The 25,364-nt window shown below is 38.7% G+C and overlaps 1 pseudogene; it reads left to right on the forward strand.

Moving 5' to 3' along the window:
• Positions 1-433: 433 nt before the first annotated feature.
• LOC126024128 (E3 ubiquitin-protein ligase Hakai-like) lies at positions 434-24,227 on the forward strand (annotated as a pseudogene).
• The last annotated feature ends 1,137 nt before the right edge of the window (positions 24,228-25,364 follow it).

Consider the following 25,364-nt stretch of genomic DNA (forward strand, 5'->3'; position numbering starts at 1 on the left):
AGGTGCTTAAATAAATTAATAAAGAAAGGGAAAAAACGCATAAAGTCTAGAAAAAAATGAAGCCTTTTTACAAATATGAACCCCCTCTCTAGCTGTTCCTGTCTCCCTCCACTCTCCTCATTTTCTCATCCCTTCTGTTCCAGCAGGTCAGCCTTTTCTTTTTTCTACAGTTCAAGGCTACTTTTCCTTCAAGCAAATGAGAAGAGGCCTCAGCAACTTCGCAGTGGGAAGTTTTCGCTGGATGGCTCTTTCTTCCTCTGCTCAAATTGAGCCTGACTTTCTCACAGTTCTTAAATGAACAAAAGAAAAAGAAGCCTGTGAACCAAAGCCTGGGGCACTCTGGACTCCTAGGAGCAGGAAAGTAATGTGCATGCTCTGCCCTCGATTCCAGCTTGGTTGACTTCTGCTCCCACTGTGCCCTTGGAGCAAAATCATGATTCACACTGACAATGACTTACAAGGCACTAGAAATTCTGAATCACTGGGTTGTCTTGATATAGAAAAATGAATTCCTGTAAATCTCCAAGCAAGGGAACAAAGCTAAGGCTTCACCTCGAATTCAAAGCACAGAAAAGGGTTCATGCAAAGGCTCCACCTGATGATGAAGAAGGATTTGATTACAAGGCCTTGAGATCTTTGGAAATCAGTGAAGATTTCTCAAACTTTCCCCACCCCTCTTAGGTGAGAAAGATGACACACCACTTTATTTCTTTGACAAGTATACATTGCCTATTAAAGTCAATAAGTGTCCAGATTATAGGGAGGAGAAGGAAAGAAACTAAGTGGAAGAAGAGAAACACAAATATGCAAGAATGGAGGCCATTGACCAAGCTGTTTCAGGTACATTGGTAGTGTTAAAAAAGGACAGAACTTAAAATCCAAGCCAAAAACAACAATGGAACCAAGAGATCCAAACTTTAACAATCTAAATTTAAAATGGTCCAGTTATAGATGAGTGGCTAAAGGAACTGTGGTATATATACACAATGGAATATTATGCAGCCATCATGAGAGATGAAGCCATGAAATTTTCCTATACATGGATGTACATGGAATCTATTATGCTGAGTGAAATAAGCCAGAGGAAGAGAGAGATGCAGAATAGTCTCACTTATCTATGGATTTTAAGAAAAATAAAAGACATTCTTGCAATAATTCCCAAAGACAAAAGGAGGAGGGCTTGAAGATTCAGCTCGAGACATGAAGCTCACCACAAAGAGTGATGAATGCAGTTAGAGAAATAACTACACTGAGAACTATCATAAAAATGTAAATGAGTGAGGGAAGTAGAAAACCTGTCTAGAGTACAAGCAGGGGGTGGGGTGGGGAGGAGGGAGACTTGAGACATTGGTGATGGGAATGTTGCACTGGTGAAGGGGGGTGTTCTTTGCATGGCTGAAACCCAACTACAATATATTTGGAATCAAAGTGTTTAAATAAAGATATTTTAAAAAAATGGGCCTCATACTAGCAGGCTAGTGGTATGGGATGCACTTGAGGAACATGGGTAGAGGGATATGGACACTGGTAGTGTTATTGGCCCTGATTCAATGCATGTCTGAAACCCAACTATAAAGGACTTTGCAATCACAATGGGTTCAATAAAAATTAAAATTTAAGGGCCCGGAGAGATATCCCAGCGGCGTTTGCCTTGCAAGCAGCCGATCCAGGACCAAAGGTGGTTGGTTTGAATCCCGGTGTCCCATATGGTCCCCCGTGCCTGTCAGGAGCTATTTCTGAGCAGACAGCCAGGAGTCACCCCTGCGCAATGCCGGATGTGGCCCAAAAACAAAACAAAACAAAAATTTAAATTTGAAAAAGTCTATAGGCAAAAGAGACTGAAGAGAAGTACAGATGTGAGGGCATTTGCCTTGCATGTGAGCAACAATAATTCAGTCTCTAACACTGCACAAGGAACCCAAAGCAAAGAGACAGTAATTTCTCTCGAGTACCACCAGAGTCCTTGCAAACATGTTTCATTGCTACGACTGTGTTATTACACATGAAAAAATGGAAGATGAGATGTGTTTAGGCTGTAATTATTCTGTACAACATTTGAGCAGAGTACAGGAGGTTGTCTCTTCATATGTTGCATTGTTCAAGAGTTGAAGAGGACATACTTATCTCAGAGAGACCTCAGGCTTTTATCAACCACCGGCATAGGAGAGCTGGCAAACCTGTTACGCCTGCCTCACTTTAAAATGTTCACTGTCCTCTTGCCCAACCATCAAATGAAATCCCTATTTCACCAGCAAGCACCATATGAGCCATGTCATACCAAGCAGCACATCATGATACCACCATGTCCTTCACAGCATGTGTCACATATGTCACATGAGTACTATAAACAGACACATGAGGACATCCGAGGTCCTCCAGAGGAACTGCCCATTGCAACATTTCCACTTTGCTTGATCAGTAAAACAAAACAAAACAAAACAAAACAAAAACAAAAACAATAAAACCTTTTGTATTTCAACATTAAAAATCAGCAATTTAATAATTGTTCCTACTCAAAATGACTCAAATTAATGTTGATGAACCTCCACCTCCTGCCCCAGGACATGCTCATCATCATCCTAAATATCCAGATTAACCACTGGTATCACATCCTCATCATATTATGCCTTTATACCAATATTATGCACCTCACATCTTCTTCACTACCAATATATATCCAGGTGTACTCTGCAGGCACTCCTCACTTGATTTATAGCTAAGTGCCATCTCCAACAGTGATCTCTGTTTCACCATCAATAACTCCTCCCCCTAAACATATTATTATCCAGATATCACCCACCTCAACATGGTGGCCTACCTGTAACTGAACTCCCTCCTCATCATTATAATCCTAACTCTTTACCCCAGATCAATGCAGATCAAGGAACTCTGAGCCCTACATTTATACAACTAAGGAGAATTAGTCCTGGTATAAGGCCTGCACCAATAGGGCCACGATTTCCACCACAAATGCAGGGTCCACCTTCTTAGACCCCACTTTCTGGGCTACATCATTCAGATTAGAAAAGATACAGATCAGGGCTCCCTGTGTGTGACACCAGGCGGGGAAAATCCGCGAAAGTACACCGGCCCAGTGGGGCTCAACTGTGAAAGACTGTGAGTGTGACCTGTCTATGTCTGTCTACTGTCCTCTTGCGTGAAACTCTTGCGAGTGGGGCAAGGAGAGGCTCCAGAAACCTCACTCGCCCAGACGCCATTTTCAGGGAGGGACTTCAGAGCATAAAAACCGGCTAAGCTTTGCAAAAGCCGGCTCCCTGTGTGTGACACCAGGCGGGGAAAATCCGCTTTGCTACGCGGCCGTGCACTCTTTCTAAGGAAAGAACTCCATTGCAACAAGAAGGAAAAATCACACTAAGAACGGCGCTATATCACAGAAGCAAACATTTCTCTCTGGACTGTCTTCTCTGTTGCATGCTCGGGCCTAAGATTTGACCCAGTGTGAGGCTTAATCCACGGAGGACTCCCCTCCCTTAGAGGCAAGTCAGCCCATCCAGAAAGGGAGGAGCCAGAGGAGTGTGCTGCCTACATCATATAGACAATGAATACCACCACAACACGTAGAAAAACCCACAATACAAGTGTGACAATGGGGAAACAACGCAGGCCAGCATCAGACATAGAGAATGAAGATGACAATTCTGAGGACCAGATAATGACTGACCAACTAATCAACCTCTCAGATAAGGACTTTAGACTAGCAATATGGAAGATGCTCAACAGGCTCCAAGAAACCATGGATCGAGTTGAACAGAACACTAATAAGAACCAAGAAAATATGAAGGCAGAAATGACAAAACTCCAAACTGAAATAACATGTCAACTAACAGGACTGAAAAAGTCAGTAAACGAAGTGAATGACAAAATGGATAAGCTCTGGGACAGGGTATCAGAAGCTGAGAATAGACTTGGTGCTGTGGAAGATGAGATACATAACAATTCCATACAGCAGGAGAGATTGGACAAAAAACTTAAAGCAAATGAGCAGACAATGGAAAAATTAGTCAAAGAATGGGAACAGACGAAAATAGAAGTCTATGATAAGATCAACAGAAACAACTTAAGAATCATTGGAGTCCCAGAGACCCAGGAAGAAAATTTCCAGGAAGAATCAATGGTCAAGAACATCATTAAAGAGAAACTTCCAGAGCTAAAGAATATATGTGATCAAATCCTGCATGCCCGAAGAGTACCAACCAAAAGAGACCCCAGAAAAACCACCCCAAGACACATCCTAGTCACAATGACAAATCCCACAGATAGAGACAGAATTCTGAAAACAGCAAGATCAAAAGGGGAAATCACGTTCAAGCAAGCTTCCCTGAGATTTACAGCAGACCTGTCACCAGAAACACTCAATGCCAGAAAGCAGTGGTGGGATATTGTGACAAGACTGAATGAAATGAATGCTTCACCCAGAATACTATACCCAGCAAAACTCACTTTCCGGTTTGATGGAAGAATACATGGTTTCACAGACAAAAAACAGCTCAGAAACTTCACAGACACAAAACCAGTCTTAAGAGAAAAACTGAAAGACCTAATCTAAGACAAGACTACCCAAAAGACACACCAAATTTTGAAATAAAGATGGCGTTAAATCCCAGGACAATTCTTTCTCTCAACGTCAATGGACTAAATGCACCAGTTAAGAGACACAGAGTGGCTAAATGGATCAAAAAACTCAATCCAACCTTCTGCTGCCTACAAGAAACGCACCTGAATAGTCAGAACAAACATAGACTCAAAATAAAAGGCTGGAGAAAAATTATCCAAGCAAACAACACCCATAAAAAAGCTGGAGTGGCCATACTAATATCAGATAATGCAAACTTTATACTCAGGAAGGTTGTAAGGGACAAAGACGGACATTTTATATTAATCAAGGGGTACGTAGAGCAGGAAGAATTCACTCTCCTAAACATATATGCACCGAATGAGGGGCCAGCAAAATATTTAATACAACTGTTGACAAATCTGAAAAATAATATCAACAACAACACAATAATTGTGGGGGACCTAAACACGGCTTTGTCAACACTGGACAGGTCAACCAGACTGAAACCCAACAAGAATATACTAGACCTGAGGAGAGAAATGGAAGAAAGAGGCCTAGTGGATATATATAGGACACTCCATCCCCAGAAACCTGGATACACATTCTTCTCCATTGTACATGGGACATTCTCCAGGATAGACTACATGCTGGCACATAAAACATACCTCCATAAGATCAAGAGGATAGAAATTTTGCAGACTACCTTCGCTGACCACAAGGCTCTGAAATTATTTGTGAACTCCAAAGGGACTCAGAAGAAACACTTTAACACCTGGAAGTTAAACAGCCTCATGCTCAATAACCAGTGGGTCCGAGATGAAATCAAGGAGGAAATCAAAAGGTTCCTGGAAACAAATGACAATAAAGACACAAACTCTCAGAACTTATGGGACACAGCAAAAGCAGTACTGAGAGGAAAATTTATAGCTTTGCAAGCACACATCAGGAAGGAAGAAGGAGCTTACCTGAGTAGCTTAATGACACAGCTAATAGAACTAGAAAATGCTCAACAAAAGGACCCAAGAATAGGAAGACATAAGGAAATAACAAAGCTGAGAGCAGAAATCAACGAAGTGGAAACTCAAAAAACAATCCGAAAGATCAACGAAAGCAGAAGTTGGTTCTTTGAAAAAATAAACAAGATTGATAGACCACTGGCAAACCTAACAAAGAAAGAGAGAGAGAGAAACTTGATAACTCGTATCAGGAATGAAAAAGGAGAGATCACTACTGATATGACAGAGATTCAAAGGGTAATCAGAAACTACTTTGAAAAACTCTACGCCACTAAAAATGAGAACCTGGAAGAAATGGATAAATTCTTGGACTCTTATAATCTTCCACGGTTGAAGGAAGAGGATGTAGCATATCTAAACACCCCCATCACCATTGATTAAATTAAAACAGTAATCAAATGTCTGCCGAAAAACAAAAGCCCAGGTCCAGATGGATTCACTAATGAATTCTATCAAACTTTCCAAGAGGAACTACTGCCAATCTTGGCAAGACTCTTTCATGAAATTGAACAAACAGAAACACTTCCAAATAGCTTTTATGAAGCCAACATCACCTTGATACCTAAACCAGACAGAGACGCTACCAAAAAAGAAAATTACAGACCAATATCGCTGATGAATGCAGATGCAAAGATCCTCAACAAAATCCTGGCAAATAGGATTCAATGCCTCGTTAAGAAGATCATCCACTACGATCAAGTAGGTTTCATCCCAGGAATGCAAGGCTGGTTTAACATCCGTAAATCTATCAACATAATACACAACATCAATAACAAGAAAAATAAAAACCACATGATCATATCAATAGATGCAGAGAAAGCATTTGATAAGGTCCAACACCCATTCTTGATCAAAACTCTCAGCAAGATGGGAATGGAGGGAACCTTTCTCAATATAGTGAAGGCCATCTACCACAAGCCAGTGGCAAATATTATCCTCAATGGAGAAAAACTGAAAGCCTTCCCTCTAAATTCTGGCACAAGACAAGGCTGTCCTCTCTCACCACTCCTATTCAACATAGCACTGGAAGTACTTGCTATAGCGATTAGGCAAGAAAAGGATATCAAGGGAATCCAGATAGGAAAGGAAGATATCAAGCTCTCACTGTTTGCAGATGACATCATAGTCTACTTAGAAAACCCTAAAGACTCTATCAAAAAGCTTCTAGAAACAATAGACTCATATAGCAAGGTGGCAGGCTACAAAATTAACACACAAAAATCAATGGCCTTTCTATACACCAATAGTAATAAGGATGAAATGGACATTAAGAAAACAACCCCATTCACAATAGTGCCACACAAACTCAAATATCTTGGAATCAACTTGACTAAATATGTGAAGGACCTATACAAAGAAAACTATAAAACTCTGCTCCAAGAAATAAGAGAGGACACACGGAAATGGAAACGCATACCCTGCTCATGGATTGGCAGGATTAACATCATCAAAATGGCAATACTCCCCAAGGCATTATACAGATTTAATGCCATCCCTCTAAAGATACCCATGACATTCTTCAAAGAAGTGGATCAGACACTTTTGAAATTCATTTGGAACAATAAACACCCTCGAATAGCTAAAGCAATCATTGGGAAAAAGAATATGGGAGGAATTACTTTCCCCAACTTTAAACTGTACTACAAAGCAACAGTTATCAAAACAGCATGGTATTGGAATAAGGATAGGTCCTCAGATCAGTGGAATAGGCTTGAATACTCAGAAAATGTTCCCCAGAGATACAACCACCTAATTTTTGATAAAGGAGCAGGAAATCCTAAATGGAGCAGGGAAAGCCTCTTCAACAAGTGGTGTTGGCACAATTGGATAGCCACTTGCAAAAAATTAAACTTAGACCCCCAGCTAACATCATGTACAAAGGTAAAATCCAAATGGATTAAAGACCTTGATATCAGCCCCAAAACCATAAGATATATAGAACAGCACATAGGCAAAACACTCCAGGACATTACAGGCATCTTCAAGGAGGAAACTGCACTCTCCAAGCAAGTGAAAGCAGAGATTAACAGATGGGAATATATTAAGCTGAGAAGCTTCTGCACCTCAAAGGAAATAGTGCCCAGGATACAAGAGCCACCCACTGAGTGGGAGAAACTATTCACCCAATACCCATCAGATAAGGGGCTAATCTCCAAAATATACAAGGCACTGACAGAACTTTACAAGAAAAAAACATCTAACCCCATCAAAAAATGGGGAGAAGAAATGAACAGACACTTTGACAAAGAAGAAATACACATGGCCAAAAGACACATGAAAAAATGTTCCACATCACTAATCATCAGGGAGATGCAAATCAAAACAACGATGAGATACCACCTCACACCCCAGAGAATGGCACACATCACAAAGAATGAGAATAAACAATGTTGGCGGGGATGTGGAGAGAAAGGAACTCTTATCCACTGCTGGTGGGAATGCTGTCTAGTTCAACCTTTATGGAAAGCGATATGGAGATTCCTCCAAAAACTGGAAATCGAGCTCCCATACGATCCAGCTATACCACTCCTAGGAATATACCCTAGGAACACAAAAATACAATACAAAAACCCCTTCCTTACACCTATATTCATTGCAGCTCTATTTACCATAGCAAGACTCTGGAAACAACCAAGATGCCCTTCAACAGATGAATGGCTAAAGAAACTGTGGTACATATACAGAATGGAATATTATGCAGCTGTCAGGAGAGATGAAGTCATGAAATTTTCCTATACATGGATGTACATGGAATCTATTATGCTGAGTGAAATAAGTCAGAGAGAGAGAGAAAAACGCAGAATGGTCTCACTCATCTATGGGTTTTAAGAAAAATGAAAGACACCCTTGTAATAATAATTTTCAGACACAAAAGAGAAAAGAGCTGGAAGTTCCAGCTCACCTCAGGAAGCTCACCACAAAGAGGGATGAGTTTAGTTAGGGAAATAACTACATTTTGAACTGTCCTAATAATGAGAATGTATGAGGAAAATGGAGAGCCTGTCTAGAGTACAGGCGGGGGTTGGGTGGGGCGAAGGGAGACTTGGGACATTGGTGATGGGAATGTTGCACTGGTGATGGGTGGTGTTCTTTACATGACTGAAACCCAAACACAATCATGTATGTAATTAAGGTGTTTAAATAAATTAAAAAAAAAGAAAAGATACAGATCAGAAAAGATATATACCAGGGCCAGAACGATAGCACAGTGGTAGGGCACTTGTCTTGCATGTGGCTGACCCAGGAAGAAACCTGGGTTAGATCTCTGGTGTACCAAATGGTCCCCCAAGACAGGAGCAATTTCTGAGCACATAGCCAGGAGTAGCCCTTGAACATTACTGGGTGTGACCAAAAACCAAATAAAATTAAAAAATTAAAAAAAGAAAATATAGATACCAATGATAATAATATTTTGAACTGAAGATATGGTGAGGGGGAGAACTTTAATGTAGTCAATCTTTTGAACTTTTTCTGGGGAAGGAAAAGGGCTCTCTTACTGAGGTAACTGTAAAACACATTCAGTCTTACCTCATAAGTGGTTTTAAATCTTCACCTTAGAATTGATTTTGAGTTCTGTACATTGTGCCAAAAAGTGATTCAGTTGAGCACAGCTATATTTTAAGATCTTTATTTCCTGTATGTGGTAAAGTGACCCAGAGATGACCATTTGTAAAATATTTGAAGAGAAATTTTTGTTCTTCCAGTTTCCAAACCTTTTGTGATGCATTTTGTTAACCTGAGTAAAAGTATTGAATTTCAATGTGGTTGTACAAATGCTACTTTTATGTGAATTTAAGCACAACCACTGTTTTAAAACCATGTTTTACCATCAGTTTGCCAGAGTTACAATAAAATCCTAAAAGCAAAATTATATTAAATCTTACTGTAAAAAAAACTCTCTAGCAAACCTCAGATTTAGAATAAAGTTTATATACTTTAGCATAATATATGGGATCTGGTGTAATTTAGTGTATAAGCCCCTCATCAATTAAATTCTATCTCATTCCTCCTTACTCATTCCATTTGCTGATTCCCCTGATTTGCAAAGAATGTAAAGGATTTATTTTCTCCTCCTCTGCGTCCACTTCCTCTTGCTCTCCTCTCCTTATCTCCTCTTCCATCCTCTTCTCTTACTTCCTCCACCTACTTATTTTCCTCCTCCCTTTCCTCCTGTCCCTCTTCCTTGCTCCTCCTCCTCCTCCTCCTCTCTTCCTTTTCTCTCCTTCTAACCCTCTTCCTTTTTCTTTGTCTTTCTCCCCCTCCTACTCTTCTTCTTCCTCCTCTTTTCTTCCTCCCCTTCTCCTCTTCTTCTTCCTCTTCTTTTTGTTTTCCTCCTCCTCTACCTTCTCCTCCTTCTTTTAATTTGATTCTATTGTGCTATGGAATCAAACCCAGGACCTCCCATTGCACAGCACACAGTCTACTACTGAGCAAGTCCCTGACCCAAATTCTTCATTCAGGACTCCAAGAAGTGAGAACATTCCTAATATACCAATGCAAATCATCTCCAATTTTTCTTTTTCCTTCCAGAAATCATTACTCTGTAGTCTTTTATCTTACTCTCCATTTTTAAACACTTACTATTATCAGGTGTTATGTTTTATTATTCCCTATGTATGGCTGTTCTGAAATTTTTGTGATTCATTGAGCTAAATTATATGAGATTCATAACAATTAACTTTGTTCATTGCCCCTACCTATAGGATACTTATGCATAGTAAACTTTAAGTGGTGTTTGTTAAAATAGATAATAGATTATAAAAACAATAATGCCAACCGCAATGCATGTTTTATTTATTTAAAGAAAATGCATCACATGAGGACTTCAAGGGAAACGTCTTCTGTGCCTATCTGCCTGTGTTTCTGAATCCCTGAAGATTTTCTCAGAGGCCTAGCGAGTGCACCCCCAAAAAACTGCTTTTTGAAGCTGCCCAGTAAGTATATTCTGGCTGCGAGGGTAGCTGTCCAACAAGCTGAGTTCTCTGGCCTGTGGAGGCTCCACCCTGCTGTGCTTTTGTTCACTCTGAGGACTGTCAACTAGAGGCAGCAGAAGAGCAGAGCGCAGCCACTTCGCTTCGCGGCCACGCATTCTTTCTAACCAATGAACCCCACCACAACATGCAGGAAAAACCACACTACAAGCATGACAATGGGGAAACCTCGCAGGCAAACACCATCCACAGAGAATGAAGATGAAAGCTCGGATGACCTAATAAATTCCAACCACCTGATTAACCTCTCAGATAAGGAGTTTAGAATAGAAATATGGAAGATGTTCGTAGAACTCAAAAAAAAAAAAACATAGATCGATCTGAACAGAACACAAAGACAGAAATCAGAAAACTCCAAACTGAAATAACAGATCTGAAAAACATGGTTGCTCAACTGAAAACCTCAATGGATAGCCTCACCAACAGTGTATTAGCAGCTGAGGAGAGGATCAGAGTACTGGAAGATGTGATGCAGAAAAACTCAACACAACAGAAGAAATTGAAAAAGAACCCTAATGAACAGACAATGAAAAAAGAACTCAAGGAATGCGAACAGATGAAAATAGAAGTCTTTGATAAACTCAACAGAAACAACGTAAGAATCATTGGAGTCCCAGAAATCCAGGAAGGAGATCTCCAGGAAGAATCAGCTGTCAAAGACATCATCAAAGAGATACTCCCAGAGTTAAAGATTACATGCAATCAAATCCTGCATGCCCGAAGAGTACCTACTAGCTAAAAGAGACCCAAAGAAAAACACCCAAGACACATCCTCGTTACAATGAGAAATCCCATAGCTAGAGATAGAATACTGAAAGCAGCAAGATTAAAAAGGGAAATTACATTCAAAGGAGGATCCCTAAGACTTACAGCATACATGTCACAAGAAACTCTCAAGGCCAGAAGACAGTGGTGGAATATTGTGACAAGACTGAATGAAATGTATGCCTCACCGAGAATACTGCACCCAGCCTGACTCATGTTTCGATTTGAAGAAAGGATACATAGCTTCATGGATAAACAACAGCTCAGAAACTTCACAGATGATAAACCAGCCTTAAAAGAAAAACTGACAGGTCTACTCTAAGACAAGAGAGACCAATAAACACAGCAAACTTATCTACAAAGATGACATTAAATCCTATGACAATCATCTTCCTCAATGTCAATGGACTAAATTCACCAATTAAAAGACACAGAGTGGCAAAATGGGTCAAAAAGATGAATCCAACCTTCTGCTGCCTACAAGAAACACATCTGAATAGTCAGAACAAACAGACTCAAAATCAAAGGCTGGAAAAAAATTATCCAAGCAAACAGCACCCTCAAAAAAGCTAGGGTGGCCATATTAATATCTGATGACACCAACTTTATACTCAGAAAAGTGGTAAGGGACAAAGATGGACACTATTTACTAATCAAGGGATATGTGCAACAGGAAGAAATCAAACTATTAAACATATATGCACCCAATGAGAGAACAGCAAATTATCTAATACAATTACTGACAAATCTGAAAGAAGAAATCAATAATAACACAATAATTGTGGGAGACCTCAACACGGCCTTATCAACACTTGATAGGAAAACCAGATTGAAACCCAACAAAGGCATACTACCCCTGAAAAGAGTTATGGAAGAAAGAGGACTAGTAGATAAATACAAGATGCTCCATCCCAAAAAACCTGGATACACATTCTTTTCCAATGTACATGGGTCATTCTCCAGAATAGACTACATGCTGACACATAAAACATACCTCCATAAAATCAAGAGGATAGAAATCTTTCAGGCTACCTTTGCTGACCACAAGGCTCTGAAATTAGATGTGAACTACAAAATCACACAGAAGAAAAACTTTAACAATTGGAAATTAAACACCCTACTACTGAACAACCAGTGGGTCCGAGAAGAAATCAAAAAGGAAATCAATACTTTCCTGGAAACATGATAATGAAGACACAAACTGCCAGAATCTATGGGACACAGCAAAAGCGGTCGTGAGAGGAAAATTTATAGCTCTACAAGCACACATCAGGAAGGTAGAAGGGGCATACCTGAATAACTTGATGACACAGCTCAAAAAATTAGAAAATGACCAACAAAAGGAACCAAAAATAGAGAGACAGAAGGAAATAACAAAGCTGAAAGCAGAACTCAATGAAATGGAAAACCAAAAAACAATCCGAAAGATCAATGAAAGCAGAAGTTGGTTCTTTGAAAAAATAAACAAGAATGATAGACCATTGATAGACAAAAAAAGAGAGAAAAATCTGATAACCCATAATAGAAACGAAAAGGGGGAGATCATGACAGATATTGCAGAGATTCAAAGGGTAATCAGAGACTACTTTTAGAAACTATGCTACTAAACATGAGAACCTAGAAGAAATGGAAAAATTCTTGGACACTTATAACCTTCCACATTTAAGTAAGGAGGATGTAGCGTATCTAAACACCCCCATCACTACTGAGGAAATTGAAACTGTAATCAAACATCTGACCAAAAAGAAAATTCTAGGCCCATACGGATTTACTAATGAATTTTTTTCAAATCTTTCAAGAGGAGCTACTACCAATCCTAGCCAAGCTTTTCCATGAAATTGAAAAAACGGGAACACTCCCAAATAGCTTTTATGAAGCCAACATCACCTTGATATCAAAATCAGACAGAGACGCTGCCAGAAAAAGAAAATTACAAACCAATATCCCTGATGAATGCTGATGCAAAGATCTTCAACAAAATCCTGGCAAATAGAATCCAATGCATCATTAAGAAGATCATAGACTACGACCAAGTAGGTTTCATCCCAGGAATATAAGGATGGTTTAACATCCGTAAATCTATCAAAATCATATACAACATCAACAACAAGAAAAATAAAAATCACATGATCATATCAATGGACACAGAGAAAGCATTTGATAAGGTCCAACACCCATTCTTGATCAAAACTCTCAGCAAGATGGGAATGGAAGGAACCTTTCTCAATCTAGTTGAAGCCATCTACCACAAGCCAATGGCAAATATTATCCTCAATGGAGAAAAACTAAAAGTCTTTCCTCTAAATTCTGGTACAAGACAAGGCTGTCTGCTCTCACCACGCCTCTTCAGCATAGTACTGGCAGTTCTTACTATAGTGATCAGGCAAGAAAAAGAAATCAAGGGAATCCAGATAGGAAAGAAAGAAGTCAAGCTCTCATTGTTTGCAGACGACATGATACTCTACTTAGAAAACCCTAAAGACTACCAAAAAGCTTCTATAAACAATAGATTCATATAGCAAGGTGGCAGGCTACATAATCAACCTCCAGAAATCAATGGCCCTTTTATACACCAATAATAATAGGAAAGAGATGTAAGTCAGGAAGTCAATCCCATTCACAATAGTGCCACATGAACTCAAATATCTTGGAGTCAACTTGACCAAAGACGTGAAGGACCTATAGAAAGAAAACTATAAAGCCCTGCTCTAAGAAATAAGAGAGGACACATGGAAATGGAAACACATACCGTGCTCATGGATTGGCAGGATTAACATAATTAAAATGGCAATACTCCCCAAAGCATTATACAGATTTAATGTGATCCCTTTAAAATACCCATGACATTCTTCAAAGAAGTGGATCAAACACTTATGAAGTTCATCTGGAAAAATTAACACCCTCAAATAGCTAAAGCACTCAGGGAAAAGGAAAATGGGAGGCATTACTTTCCCCAACTTTAAACTGTACTACAAAGCAATAGTTATCAAAACAGCATGGTATTGGAATAAAGGCAGACCCTCAGATCAATGGAATAGGCTTGAGTTCTCAGAGAACATTCCCCAGACATACAATTACCTAACTTTTGACAAAGGAGCAAGAAATCCTAAGTGGTGCAGGGAAAATCTCTTCAACAAGTGGTGCTGGCAGAACTAGTTAGTCACTTGCAAAATAAAAGCGAACATAGACCCCCAGTTAACATCATGTACAAAGGTAAAATCCAAATGGATTAAAGACCTTGATATCAGACCTGATACCGTAAGGTTTATAGAACAACACGTCGGTAAAACACTCTATGACATTGAGACTAAAGGCATCTTCAAGGAGGAAACTGCATTTTCCAAACAAGTGGAAGCAGAGATCAACAGATGGGAATACATTAAACTGAGAAGCTTCTGCACCTCAAAAGATATAGTGCCCAGGATACAAGAGTCACCCACCGAGTGGGAGAAACTATTCACCCAACACCCTTCAGATAAGGGGCTAATATCCAAAATATACAGGGCACTGACAGAACTTTACAAGAAAAAAAAACTAATCCCATCAAAAAATAGGAAGAAGAAATGAACAGACACTTTGATAAAAAAAGAAATACAAATGGCCAAAAGGCACATGAAAAAATGCTCCTCATCACTAATCATCAGGGTGATGCAAATCAAAACAACGATGAGATACCACCTCACACTGCAGAGATTGGCACACATCACAAAGAATGAGAACAATCAGTGCTGGCAGGATGTGGAGAGAAAGGAACTCTTATCCACTGTTGGTGGGAATGCCATCTAGTTCAACCTCTATGGAAAGTGATATGGAGATTCCTCCAAAATCTGGAAATTGAACTCCCATTCAACCCAGCTATTCCACTCCTAGGGATATATCCTAAGAAAACAAGAATACAATACAAAAACCCCTTCCTCACACCTATATTTATTGCAGCACTATTCACAATAGACAGGCTCTGGAAACAACCAAGATGCCCTTTAACAGACGAATGGCTAAAGAAACTGTGGTACATATACACAATGGAATATTATGCAGCCATCACGAGAGATGAAGTCATGAAATTTTCCTATTCGTGGATGTACATGGAATCTATCATGCTGAGTGAAATAAGTCAGAGGGAGAGAGAGAGAGATATGCAGAATAGTCTCACTCATCTATGGGTTTTAAGAAAAATAACAGTCATTTTTGCAACAATCCTCAGAGACAATGAGAGGAGGGCTGGAACACCATCTCACTTCATGAAGCTCACACAAAGAGTGGTGAGTGCAGCTATAGAAATAACTACACAGAGAACTACCATAATCATGTGAATGAATGAGGGAACTGGAAAGCCTGTCTGGAGTACAGGTGGGGGTGGGGTGGGATGGAGGGAAATTTGGGACATTGGTGGTGGGAATGTTGTACTGGTAAAGGGGGTGTTCTTTACATGACTGAAACCTAATCACAATCATTTATGTAATCAAGATGTTTAAATAAAGAAAAAAATAAAATGCATCACATAATTGACAAAGTTGATCATAATACATTTGTTTCCAGATAAGTGAAAGCAATATATTGAAGGAAAAAAAAAACTAAAAAAAAAAAAAAAACTAAAAAAGAAAGAAAAGAAAATTAAAATGAAAAAAGAAAGATAAAGTACAGTAACAGGTACATTTCTGAAAATTATCATATCTTCAATAAAGTCATAAGTACAATGACAAAATGTTAAGTAAGATCTTGTTATTAGCTATTCATTCTGTTAAATTTATGTATTTTTATAAGGATGACAGCATTAAATAAATGAAGTTGTCCAGAAATTCAAAGCACTATTACTGATATTGTGACTTTTAGGGACATATATTCAGCTGCTAGGCCTCCTAGAAAAAGGAAGATACAGGGAAAGGATGATCACTTCAAAAAGCCCTTGTGATATCAGGGGCTGGAAAGATAGCATGGAAGTAGGGTATTTGCTTTGCATGCAAAAGGACAGTGGTTCGAATTCTGGCATCTCATATGGTCCTCCAAGCCTGCCAGGAGTGATTTCTGAGCGTAGAGTCAGGAGTAACCCCTGAGTGCTGCTGTGTGGCCCCAAAACAAACAAACAAACAAACAAACAAAAAGCCCTTGTGATATCAGACTCAAAACTTGCATACTTGAAGTTTTGTCAGATTGGTGTATTCAAAGAAAGTCAATAATGAGGTATGACCATCTGGAAAATGGTGATTCTGGTGATAGACGGAGCAGGTGTAGCTTCAGCAGAATGGGGTCTTGGCCTGCCCTCTCCTCCTGAAATGGCCAGCCTTTTGCTGTGTATGCTGGTGTACCCATGATCTTTCATGGTTCGGTTTACATCTCATTCGAGAAGAGAGTGAGTCTATGGAGCTGGCCTGGCTCAAATATGGTGACTGAATTTCTGGGTGTGGTCACAACTGCCAGGCTTCTTGGAAGAAGAAAGGTACAGGGCATGGGTACCTGCACTTGCTCCAAAAAACCCTGGTGATATCAGCCCAAAACACTGGCATACATGAAGCTTGGTCAGATTGGTATCTCCAAAGGGAATTGTAGAGAGTTAGTGATGAGGCAGGGCCACCAAAAATATAGTAATAGCGGGTGATTGAGGTAGCAGGCATGGCTTCTGCAGGGTGGGGGCTTGGTTCGTGCTTTACTCCCAAGATGGTCAGCTTTCTGCTGTCTGGACTGGTATATTCATGGTTTTTTGCGGCTTGGTTTATATCTCATTTGAGAAAAGAATGAGTCTATGAAGCTTGCCCAGTTTGAACATGACGATTACATTGATGGGCATAGTTATAGCTCTGCAATCTATATTAATAGATTTCCTATATTTTTAATTTGCAATTTCATAAAAGCTTGTCTCTGAATTTTTAATCTATAGCAAAAGAGGTTGTACAAAACAAAGAAGATTGGCTTCATTTTTTTTTTGTTATGCCAAAAGCCCTTACGGGGGTGTGTAAGTTATCTGCACTGAACTGCACTGAACCCTGTACTATCATTTTTTCTGCAAGTCCCAGATATGGCTCATAGAGCCTTGGGCCAAAGGGAAGCAAAACCCCACTTTTATTAGCTTAGTAAACAAACTAACAATTGCCCTCTGCTTGTTATCTGCATAAATAAAATGCCTCCAGTAGAACAGCCCTACAGAGAAAGGTGTTCAATTTTAAATTTATTCAATTTTCCATCAAAATGCTTCTTGAGAAAGGGCTTAGAGATAATTCTTTAGAGAAAAGAGATGAACAGTCTGCTTTTCTCCCTTTTCACAACTGAATATATTTCTCTCAGCTTCAAACATTGGGAATCAAAAGTAAAAGGGTCTTTAAAACAGGAAGACAAGATTTTGGAAAATATAGCACATAGACAGACTAGCAACTCCTGTGAATGATCAATTTCTATTACTAAGGAATAAACAGGGTGTACTGAAAAAGAAATCCAATTATGGTCTCAAATCTCATTTTACCATAAACAGTAACCTCATTCCTCTAAAATGTCATATTCTCAAGGAAGGTCTTAGTGATGGTCTCTACGTGACAGTGCAGGGGATGTCAATGGAGCCTGCACTACAGTAGCAGGGGACCCTGCTGCCCAGGGTCCAATTACTGGATGCCATCCCACTCAGTATATTACTTGTTAGTTGGAAACATCTTTGAATATAGTACCTTGGAGTGGTGTTTAGAACACATATATGATCTCTGCTGGTTGCTGCTGTGAGCTTTGAAGCATGGCAGGCAGCCATTCTGAACTACCTTCTCAATTCTCCCTTGTCCTGCTTCTTATTCCTCTCTGACCATCAAGCCCTAGGGGAGCTTCTTCAGAGGTGAGATGTTCCACCCACAAAGAGTGGAGCAGAGTCCACTCTACTTTACTTCGTGGCAGTGCACATCTTCTAGCCAATAAATCCCATCATAACATGTAGAAAAAAATCACACTACAAGCATAGCAATGGGCAAACAATATAGGCCAACACCAGGCATAGAGAATAAAGATGGCAGCTCTGATGACCCAAAAACTGCCAACTACCTAGTTAGCCTCTCAGATAAGGAGCTTAGAGAAGAAATGTGGAGGATGTTCTTAGAATCAAACAAAGCATAGATTGAGTTAAATGGAACACAAATAGAAATCAAGAGGATATGAAAATAGAAACCAGAAAACTCCAAACTGAAATAACAGGTCTGAAATTTTAGTAGACACAATAAAAAACTCTATGGAAAGCCTTTCTAACAGGGTAACAGTAGTTGAGGACAGAATCAGTGAGCTGGAAGAAGAGATTGGAAAAGAGCCTAAAAGCAAATGATCAGACAATGGGAAAATTACTAAAAGAATATAAATAGATGAAAGTAGAAGTCTTTGATAAATTCTACAGAAACAATATAAGAATCATTGGAGTCCCAGAGACCCAGGAAGAAAATTCCCAGGAAGAATCAACAGTTGAGGACATCATTGAAGTGAAACTCCCAGAGCTACATAAGTGCATGCATCCAAATCCTGCATGCCCAAAGAGTACCAGCTAACAGAGACCTGAAGGAAAATACCCCAAGACACATTCTGGTCACAATGACAAATTCCACACAGTAATAGAATATTGAAAGCAGCAATATTAAAAAGGGAAATTTCACTCAAAGGAGTATGCTTAAGATTTATAGCATACCTGTCACAAGAAACCCTCAAGGCCAGAAGGCAGTGGTGGGATATAGTGTCAAAACTCAATAAAATGAATGCTTTGTTTAGAATACTGCATCCATCCAATTTGAAGGAAGTATACATAGCTTCACAGATAAAGAATGGCTCAGAAAATTTACAAACTCAAAACCAGTCTTAACAACAACCTTATCTCATCACCTAAAGGTATGATGCGATCAACAGACATGTTATCCTTTGCCCTAAGAAAAAACCAAAATCTCTATTTACAGAAGACTGACTTTGACAAACATGGACTGGACATAACCAATCAAGGGACCAATGAGGAAGTTCCTAGACAAGGTCTCAGCCTAGGATTCATACAAAAACCAATATCTCTAATCCCAGAGGTCTGACTTTGACAACTACAACTGAGCAGAACTTCTGGAACCATGCTGAAAGACTATAGAATAGGCTCTGTCCTAGGATCCGAGCAAAAACCAAGTCTATTAATTACAGAAGACTGGTTATAACAAGAGTAATGGAACAGAACTACTAGAATCATAAAGAAAAACTCTCCTAGCCTTTGCACTATGACCTACACAAATAAAAAGATCTCCAGCTACAGAAGTGGGATGTCATCACCCACATCTGAGCTGAAAGCTTTCTTGCACCATAAAAAGACCTTGGAGTGTGTAAATGAGTGAGTATGTTCCTGTGGTAGTACGCTTCAAGGGCAGAGAAACCGTGTACCTCTTAGGCCAAGGGAATTCCCATTCTAATTTCCCCAATATTTACTGTGCATATAAAAAAAAGAAAAGAACCAAAAACACAACCCTTTTTAGAAAGTTGCTGGTCTGTTTGTTTGTTTGTTTCTTCATAGCTGATGATTTGGGTTTTTGGTTTATTCTTTTTTAATTCTTTTGTTGTTGCTCCCTTATTGTTATTTTTCTTTTCTTGTTTTGTTTTGTTACCCTTTTCTTCTTTTTTCCCTTTCTTCTTTCAAATGGATGTTTACAACACCTAGATGGACTTCTCCCATATCTTTCCTTATATCTCCAATAGAGCCACATTACTGGAATAACCTTGATCAGCCTCACAATTGGAGGGGGAAAAATGGATGGTACCAAGACCAGAGAGTAATATGTTCATTTGGTGGAAATAAAAATGATCAGACTTGAATACCAAATCCAAACTCAATGAAAACAGAATCGATACCCAATCTACAACAAGCTGCACAGGGGGGGAACAGTTGCACTGCATTACAGGGGGTAAAGAAGGGAGATATGGGATGCATGCTGAGAAGAGGGATGGAGGGAGGACAACACTAGTGGTGGGAATGCCCCTCATTCACTATGTGCCTAAAATATTACTGTGAAAGATTTGTAATTCACTTTGACCACAATAAAAATAAAAAAAAAACAGCCTTAAAAGAAAACTGAAAGATTGACTTTAAGACAAAACAGACCAACAGACACACCAAACTTCTACACAAAGATGACACTAAGTTCCATGACAATTAACTACCTCTCTCAATGTCAATAAACTAAATGCACCTGTTAAAAACACAAAGTGGCAAAAAGTGGATCAAACCACAAAGTGGATCAAAAAGCTAAATCCAACCCTCTGCTGCCCACAAGAAACACATCTGAATAGTCAGAACAAAAATAGACTCAAAATCAAAGGTTGGAGGAAAATCATTCAAGCAAACAGTTCCCTTAAAAAAGCTGGAGTGGCCATATTAATATCTGATGACACAGATTTAGACTAAAAAAGTTATACAGGAAAAAGATGGACATTTAGTGCTAATCAAGGGATATGTAAAACAGGAACAAATCACACTCCTAAACATATATGCATACAATGAGGCACCAGCAAAATATTTAATATAGCTGTTGACAAATATGAAAGAAGATATCAATAGCAACACAATAATAGTGGGAGACATCAACACTGCCCTATCACCCCTTGATAGGTCAACCAGTCTGAAACTCAACAAAAATATATTAGCTCTGAAAAGAGAAATGGAAGAAAGTTGATTAGTGTGTATATATATATATATGTAAAGGTATAGGTATAGATATAAGTATAGATATAGGTATAGGTATAGGTATAGATGTAGGGTACTCCATACCCAGAAAACTGGATATGAATTCTTCTCCAATGCACATGTATCATTCTCCAGGATAGCTGTCCCATAAAACATATCTCCATAAAGTCAAGAGGATAGAAATTGTACAGGCTACCCTCTCAGATCACAAGGCACTATTTTGCATGTGTGCATGTACAGGGCTGTCTCAGTCTTTGGACAAGTCAGCATCTCTTTTTAGCATGTTACTCTCTCTTTCTTATCATCTTTCTCTCCTTCCTCAGTAACTCCAAATAAAAACCTGTTTCTACTTTTTTTTATTAGAAAAGTTAAGGTCCTAGAGAGAGCCCAAGAAGCAAACTCAAGAAATGACATCCCTCTGATAACTCTAGGAATCTGAAGTCCAAAAATTAGCTTCAGTGGACTAAAGTGGGATGCACCCCTCAACAGGCAATGGAGACAGTCTGTTTTCTTCCTTCTTTCAGCTTAGCAACTCATTTTCCACTTTCCAGGGGCAACACTTTCTTCTTCCATGAATTTGTCACTATCTTTTTTTCTTTCTACTCTACCGTATAAGGACATTTTAGATGATATTTAGATATTTATTTAATATAAAGTCTAAGTCCATGTGTTGGATGAGGCCTCCCTTTGGCCAGTGGGACTGAAGTTGCAGGATATCAGCAGAGAAATAATCACAAGCAGTTAAATAATCACAAGCAGTTAAAGCTTCATAGGAGACAGCTCGGTTTATTCTATCGCCCTATCCTCACATGGCTTCTATGCTAAGTCTTTTCCAAGTAGCTTTCTGTTGCTGCTTCTTCTCTGGCTCTTCACCACTTTATTTCCTTCCTTCCACAAGTCAAACTCTCTATTGTTTATTCAAAATTATCTGCCCATTCCAGGTGTGAGAGGGTCTGAATATCCAGGAGGATTAACAGAGGGCATTGGGGGAAGGGATGCCATACATTTGGAGTCCACCTGAATCCCTCAGATACACATATCCCCTCCAATTTTACAATTCTTTTTTTTTTTTTTTTGGTTTTTGGGCCACACCCGGCGGTGCTCAGGGGTTACTCCTGGCTGTCTGCTCAGAAATAGCTCCTGGCAGGCACGGGGGACCATATGGGACACCGGGATTCGAACCAACCACCTTTGGTCCAGGATTGGCTGTTTGCAAGGCAAACGCTGCTGTGCTATCTCTCCGGGCCCTAATTTTACAATTCTTGATATGAGTTGCTTCCATATCTCAGCTATTGTAAATATTATAGCAAAAAATAGGTGTACATTTTGAGGGAAATTTTTATTTTTGTATTTTTTGAATTCCACCTTGGAATGGAATTGTGATCAAATGATCCCATTTTTTTTTTCAGAAATGTCTATGTTGCTTACAAAAAGGCCTTTATCAATTTACATTCTCACTGGCAATGTATGGAAATTTTCTTTTTATTCATGCCCTTGTTGTTTCTTGCATTAGTGGTTTGACTTGTATGTCCCTGATAATCAATAATGAGCCTTTTTTATAAGTTAGTTTTCCACCAGTGTGTCTTCATTAGTGAAGTGCCTATTCAACTCTTCACCTCATTTTAAAAAATTTGGGGACCACACCCAATGGTGCTCACTGAACCATGTAATCCCAGGAATTAAACTCAGTCCTCTTGCATGAAAAACATTGTTCTAGCCTATTGAGCTTTCCCATAAGTCCTCTCCCTATTTTATGACAAAGTTGTTAACTTTTTGTTGCTAACTTTTATATGTCTTTTATACATCCTGGATATTAACTTTTTATCAGATGTATAGTGCGCAACTATTTTTTCCATTAAATAACACATGTTTGTTTTTATGATATTCTCTGTCATTGTGCAGACTCTTTACAGATTGGTGTTATTCTACTCATTTAATTTTGCTTTTGTTACCTCACCATTGGAGTCAAATCCATAAAGCATCACTGAGGCCAATATCACCTAATGTTTTGCCCATGTATTCCTCAATGTATTTTATGACTTGAGGCCTAAAATCCAAGTCTTTACTCCATTTTGAGTAAATTTATTTTTTTTAGTGTGAGATAGTGATTCAGTTTTATTATTTTGCATGTGGTTATCCAGCTTTCCCAATATAATTTATGGAAGATACTTTCTCTTCTCCATTTTATGCTCTTGGCTCTGTACTAATACATTTTAATTCCTCACTCAATAAACTCTTAAAATGCTGGGTTTCTTTAAGCCTATCACAACAGACTATTAACTTTAATTTTGTGGTATAAATATTTCAGAGAAAGACATGAGCACTCATTTCTCTATTATTAGAAACCTCTTCATTCCCATCCTTGGAGGGAAAGAAAGAAAAGATAAAGAAGAAAGGATTCAGTGTGGAGTAATCAAAAACTTGACTTCTGGAGTTGAGCTACTTGGATACAGATCTTAGCATAACATACCTGATTGAAAAAACCTTTCTGTAAAATAAAAGCAATGCTTGTCCCTGATTTGGAGGGCTGTTTTGGAGAACTGAGTGAGATTTTTAAAACACACTATTCTCAGTAGACTTCTTTACCCTATCAAACAGACATGATTCAAAAGTTACTTTTTTGTCTGTCTCGCTTCTCTTACTTCATCTATTAGGCAAAGCTTTAATATTATTGACATCTCTAAGTGTATTTCAGAGATAGAGTTACTTCTTCCAGGGATGACCATCACTCTATTGTGTGAGAAGGTTTTTTTAACCCCTGTAAAAATCGGCATCTGTTACAATGGATAAAACAAAGAAAGGTTACCTTTCCCACTTGATTCTCCACATCCCACTCATCCATATACCCCTTTTACCACTTCATTCTCTTCCTCTGTTTTCCTAGAGCTGTTCCAATGAACAGGGGCATAATATCTTTCTTTCCTTTTAAGTCCTAACTCCCCACCCCCTACCCACTTGGCAAGGTAAAGAATGAACAGCTTTAAACATTTTTAGAAATTCTTCCCTAAAAAACTACTCTCTGAGATGTGCTGTGCATTCCCAAGGGTAGAATGAGCTCAACTTGGCTTGCAAAAGCACCAAGAATGTCTCCGCTAAACTCTTTAAAAGTTTCCAGAGAGGCCACAATGGAGGTGAACAGTCACCTTAATGATTCTTGGAAAGGAAAAGATCCTTTCCAAGAATCTGATGCTCCCAGTAAACACAAATGTTTTGAGTAAAAGAAATTCTGGAGCTTTGGGAAATTTAGCCCTAGCTCTCAGTTGACCAGCTCTGCAACCTTGTATAGTCTCATACTCCTTTTGAGCTTTAGTTTTGACAAACATAAATAAAATAATTTTAGTTTTAATAAGTCTAGGAAAAACTGGCTTCATTCTTTGCTGATACTTTCCAAAATTTATCTTAATTTTTAAGTAACAGAACTTATTTATAATTTTCTGGCCATCTCACAGATTCTTTTGCATTCTTTTCCACAACAAGCATGGAACATGTTTCATGCTTGAGGTCTTGCTGTGGTGACTGCCACATTACTATGTTAAATGTCATTCAAAAATGATTTTTAAAATGTGTATGCACCGAGAAAAATCTCACAAAGTTCTGTTGTAAATCTGGCCTTCTCCTTTACTTTAAGGAGATGTTGATTTGGGAGAAGCATGTTTTTAATTTTATATGGATGACAGTATATACATCTCATTGTTTATTGAAAGTGTTTAAAGAGCAGAAAAGAAAAGAAACACATAAGCAAAAGAGTCACCTTGCAAAATCTACCACCCATTTTTGAGGAAAGCAGTGCTTGGGTAGGCTACAGCTGAATTCAATGAATCTGTCATTAACCTGAACACAGAAATGTGGCATAGATTTATGTTTGAGTCACTTTTTATGTAAAGATATATATGCCTCTTCAAAGGTTTAACTCTAAGCTGGTCAGATGACAAACTGGTCCTGAGATTTCATGTCTTGGCACTCATAAGGCAGAGCAGACTTATTAGAAGACATTACTCACTTAAATCTCTTAGAATAGCGAGAACACCATTCTCACAATTTATATAGTCAAGGAATCAATGTCAATCCAGGGCTCACTCTGAGAATCATCTCTGTAACTAGAAAAAGTAGAGGAGGAAGAGTATAAATTACAGAAACATTTGGTTGATGATTTTATATAGCTATATATACATTTTAATTTTAGTTGCTGATACAACACCATCACTCAGTGTAAGATCACAAGCAGATATAACACCTAGAAATATGACAGATAGTTAAGTGAGTGAAAATGATAAATTTTGAGCTGAAAATCAAATACATATTTGATTGTCACATAGAAAAATCTCTAGTATAGCCAACTAGTGTTTGGCATTAAT

This window comes from Suncus etruscus, chromosome 12 (assembly GCF_024139225.1).
Source record: "Suncus etruscus isolate mSunEtr1 chromosome 12, mSunEtr1.pri.cur, whole genome shotgun sequence".
Taxonomy (NCBI): domain Eukaryota; kingdom Metazoa; phylum Chordata; class Mammalia; order Eulipotyphla; family Soricidae; genus Suncus; species Suncus etruscus.